Genomic DNA, 5,233 nt, shown 5'->3' on the forward strand with positions numbered 1-5,233 from the left:
AGTATTTTCAATTTTTGGAATAAGATGAAAAAAGAATGTTTTCTTTCAAACCCTGAGATTGCAAGGTTTTTTAACTTTACAATGCAGGGAGACAGTGTCCTCTCTACTCTGTTAAATGTTTGGGGGCAGAGATAGGCTTTGCTTATGTAGTGTGCCATGCTCTCCAGCATTTTGGTACAATGCTCTGCACCCTATAAATGCTCAGTAGTGTAGCTAGCTGATTGGAGATTCACAGCATTTGAAATGCTGTAAAATTGTATTGCCCATTTTTAATAATTCTCAGTTTCTCATTGTCTATTTAAAGTTAGTCAGGTTCTGCTTTGTACAGTCTTCAATCAACCAGTCTTGTCATGTCTTATGCTTTTGAGTCATCTCCAACCATAGTGACTCCATCGACACATCTTGCCCAGAAGGCCCTACCTCCATCTGCAATCGTTTTTGCAGGGCATCCATAGAGTTTTTCTTGGTAAATATATGGAAGTGGTTTACCATTGCCTTCTCTCGCGCATAAGCTTGAGTCTCTGCCCTCGACTCTCTCCCATGCCACTGATGCCCAGAATAGGTGATTTGGACTTGTAGCAGATTGTCTTCCACTAACTAGCCACTGCTCAAGCTAGGAATGGAATGGATATATCTCTGCTTGACTCTCCCTCCTGAGCCCAGGTCCAATAGAGTACTGGAAACTCTCCAGATGTGAATTTGAGAGGGCAATCTACCAATCAGTGGTATTTACTGAACATTTACTGTGGGCAGAGCACTCTCCCAAGATTCTAGAAGAGAACAAGTCAAACAGGGTTGATCGACAAGTTCTCTGGCACACAATGTGCTTACAGTCTAGAATTCATTAGATAACTCAGTAGCATTTTTTTCAGTCCCTACCATGATGAGCACTGTACATGTGGGATAGTACAGTAGGAGAAGTAGACCTGATCCCTGCCCACAGGGATCTTACAATCTAATCATGGAGTTTTACAGTCTACTTTTAATTCTTGTCTTATGCTGTTGAGTCATTTCCAACCCATAGTGACACCATGGACACATCTCTCCCAGAACGCCCCACCTCCGTCTGCAATCAGTTTGGTAGTGTATCCATAGAGTTTTCTTAGTAAAAATATGGAAGTGATTTACCATTGCCTCCTTTCATGCAGTAATCTGGAGTCTCCACCTTCAAATCTCTCCCATGTCAGTGCTGCCAGCACAGGTGAATTTTAACTTGTAGCAGATTGTCTGTCACTTGTTCACCACTGGTCGAGCTAGGAATGGAATGAACATGCTTTGCTTGACTCTCCTTCCTGTAGTTGAGACTGGTAGAGAACTGGAAACTCTCCAAGTGTGACCCTGAGAGGGGAACTTTTAATCTACTTTACAATTATTCTTTATGGTCAATCAGATTGAAATATATCAGAATTCACTGGGATGGGATTTTGGTATTGCCAGAACAGGCATTGGAGTATAAATTATTTGGAAGCCGCAAACCTCAATCCACTGCAAATGTATGAGGCTTCAGATTAACCAAGAATAAGGACACAAAATACATCTGCAGAGTGATACAGCTGCAGAGTGATTCATTAAAAATTCTTGAAATAATCCTTCCCCTTCTATAGTCTGGTATTTGCTCCCTGAAGAGACCACCAATTTTATTATGTAACTTATATGTTTACCACCTTCCTCTATAGCTGTCATTCATTTTCTGATGATGAGAGGTCCCACAGCCATCTGGGCATGGCTTTGGGTGTGGGTCTGGGTACGTGAGATATGGGAGGGTGTCTGAAGGGGTAGAGAGGAGAGGAGTGTGGTCTGAGGGGTTGCCTGTACCATGAGAGGACTTAGTAATAATTGTATTTGCTAAACACTTTGTGTCAAGCACTGTTCTAACCAATGGGGTAGGTACAAGATAATCATATCCCACATAGGACTCATAGCCTAAGCAGGAGGGAGAACAGGTATTCAATCCCCATTTTATAGATGAATAAACTGAGGCAAAGAGAAGTTGAGTGATTTGCCCAAGGTCACACAGTAGACAAGTGGCAGAGCCAGAATTAGAACTCAGGTCCTCTGACTACAAGGTCCATGCTCCTTCTACTAAACCATGCTGAATTTGAGGGAGTGATCATTTTTGGGTGGTAATCTGGACTCCTGGATTGTGATAATTTTTGTTAAGTGAAAGCCTAACTTTGGTCCAAGTGGAAGGGATCTAAACCAACCTGGGTAATGACTCCACTTCTGTAACTGTGGCTCCATCTCCACATGGGAAGCAGCTGAGGGCTCATGCTCCCCTCAGGCCGAGGGAGAGAGCTGCTCTCAGTGCTGTGGGGTTTCTGTCCTTTGTCTAGTACTCTCTGTCTTTCCTCCTACAGCTGAAGCAGCTCTTTCCCTACTCTGGAGGAAGCACGGACCTGTGGCCTTCCAATTCAATCAATAAATCAATTAGTCAATTGAATGAATGAATCTCTCCTTCCCAAATTCAATGGCTTTTACTCCAATCTAACCTTCTGTGATCTTTCAGGTGCCTTTGACATTGTTCACCACCCCCTTCTCCTGGAAACATGTATTTACTTATCTATAAATTAAATATTATCAGTTACTCATTTATATTGTCTATTTCCCACTCTAGACTATAAGTTCATAATGGACAGGGAACATGTCGATTAATTCTGTTATATTGTACTCTCCCAAGTGCTGAGGACAATGCTCTGCCCAAAGTAAGTACTCAATAAATACCATCAATCAACTGATTGATTTAAACATTATCAACCTTGGCTTCACTGACACAGTTCTCTCCTCATTCTCCTCTCAATCTCTTTTGTTGGCTCTTGCTCTGCCTCCCACCCCTTAACTGTTGGAGTCTCTCAAGACTCAGTTCTAGGTCCCCTTCTATTCTCCATCTGCATTCACTCCCTTGGAGAACTCATTCGCTCCCACAGCTTCAACTACCATGTCTATGCAGATGATTCCTAAATCTATATCTCCAGTCTTTATCTTTTTCCCTTTCTGCAGTCTTGAATTTCCCCCTGCCTTCAGGAGATCACTATTTAGATGCCCCACCAACACCTCAAACTTAACATGACCAAAAGAGAACTCCTTATCTTCCCCCCAAACATATCCTCCACCTGAACTTTCTGTCTCACAAGCCCGTAACCTTAGCATTATCCTCGATGCATCTCCGTCATTCAACCCTCAAATTCAATTTGTCACAATCCTGTCAGTTCAACCAACACAACATTGTTAAAATACACCCTTTCCTCTCCAACCAAACTGTTACCATGTTAATTCAAGCACTTATCCTTTCCCACTTTGATTACTGATTCAGCCTCCTTGCTGACCTGCCTCTTGTCTCTCCCTACGGCAGCCCATACTTCACTCTGCTGTCCAGATCATTTTTCTACAAAACCATTCAGTCCATCTTTCCCCACTCCTCAAGAACCTCCAGTGGTTGCCCATCCCCCTCCGCATCAAACGGAAACACCTTCCCTTTAGCTTTAAAGCACTCACCTTGTTCCCTCCTACCTCACCTAGCTGCACTTCTACTACAACCCAGCCTGCACACTTTGCTCCTTTAATGTCAATCTATTCACTATACCTCAAATTTGTTTATCTTGCTAACGCCCTCTTGCCCATATCCTACTTATGGCCTGGATCACCTTCCCTTTTCATATCAGACAGACAATCACTTTCCCCACCTTGAAAGCCTTATTGAAGGAAAACCTTCTCCAAGAGGTCTTCCTTGACTAAGCCCTCAATTCCTCTTCTGCTCCCTTCTGCACCACACTTGCCTTTGTATTTGAGAAGCAGCATGGCTCAGTGGAATGAGCACGGACTTGGGAGTCAGAAATCATGGGTTCGAATGTCGGCTCTGCCACTTGTCTGCTGTGTGACCACGGGAAAGCCGCTTAACTTCTCTGTGCCTCAGTTCCCTCATCTGTAAAATGGGGATTAAGACTGTGAGCCTCATGTGGGACAACCTGATTACCCTGTCTGTACCCCAGCTCTTAGAACAGTGCTCTGCACATACTAAGTGCTTAACAAATACCAACATTATTTGCACCCCTTCTTCAACCCTTCTTCAGCCCCAAAGCACTATGTATATATTTGTAATTTGTTTCTTTATATTAATGCCCGTGTTCGCCCTCTATACTGTATGTCCTTTGTGGGCAGGGAATGTGTCCAGCAACTCTGTGATATTTTACTCTCTCAAGTGACTGTGGTATTTGTTGAACATTTACTATATGCCAGGCATTGTTCTAAGCAGTGGCATAGATACAAGCAGATTGGGCTAGACACAGTCCTTGTCCCCCATGGGGCTCACAGTCTTAATCCCCATTTTACAGATGAGGTAACTGAGGCACAGAGAAGTGAAATGACTTGCCCAAGATCACAGAGCAGACAAATGGTGGAGCCAGGATTAAAATCCAGGTCCTTCCGACTCCCAGACCCATGCTCTATCCACTAGGCCATGCTGCAATGCTCTACACACAGTAAGCACTCAATAAATACAATTGATAGATCGATTGATTGGATCTGTCATCCATCAGACCCACTGATAACTTGTGCGAGTCTTAGTTTATTGCTCTATTCATGCATTTTTATTTAATTTTATTTCCAGATATATCTTCTCAATTGTATTATTAATTTTTGATGTATGTCTTGTCCTAGCCCCCATTCAACTATACATTTTTACTACAGGGGCTCCAAAGCCCCTCATAAGCATGCAACACAGTAAGAGTTTACTTCTGAAGATGATGATGATGATGATGATAATGATGATTATTTACCACATCTTGATCAAAATGTCTTCTTTTCATTCCTGGGCTGACATTTTCCCTGCTATCATCATTTTTTTCTCATATTCAATAGTCATCTTCCAGTTTGAGCTATATTTAAATAATATATTTAAAGTCATTTAACTTTTCTATGTCTCAGTTAACTCATCTGCAAAATAGGGATTAAGTCTGTAAACCCTATGTGGGACATGGACTGTGTCCAACCTGATTATCTTGTAGTTTGCATCTACCCCAGTGTTTAGTACAGTATGGTACTGTACTGTCTGACACTGCTTGACAAATTCCATAAAAAAAAAAAAAAAACTATTCATGATTCTCTTTGGTGTCCCTGACAAGATACTCCTCAAAGACATTTCAGGTTTGTTTAATTTTCCTGTTGGACCACTTTGTGGGTTTTCTAGTCTCTTTACTCAAGTGGACTCTCTTATTTTGACAGGATGCCTCATTTTAGC

At 42.2% G+C, this 5,233-nt stretch overlaps 1 non-coding gene across 1 annotated transcript; it reads right to left on the bottom strand.

Moving 5' to 3' along the window:
* Nucleotides 1–571: 571 nt before the first annotated feature.
* On the bottom strand, nt 572–709 carry LOC114811791. Its single transcript, XR_003759487.1, has one exon. It is a non-coding gene; the product is annotated as a small nucleolar RNA SNORA7 (small nucleolar RNA).
* Nucleotides 710–5,233: the final 4,524 nt, after the last annotated feature.

Source organism: Ornithorhynchus anatinus, chromosome 4 (assembly GCF_004115215.2).
Source record: "Ornithorhynchus anatinus isolate Pmale09 chromosome 4, mOrnAna1.pri.v4, whole genome shotgun sequence".
NCBI classification, from domain to species: domain Eukaryota; kingdom Metazoa; phylum Chordata; class Mammalia; order Monotremata; family Ornithorhynchidae; genus Ornithorhynchus; species Ornithorhynchus anatinus.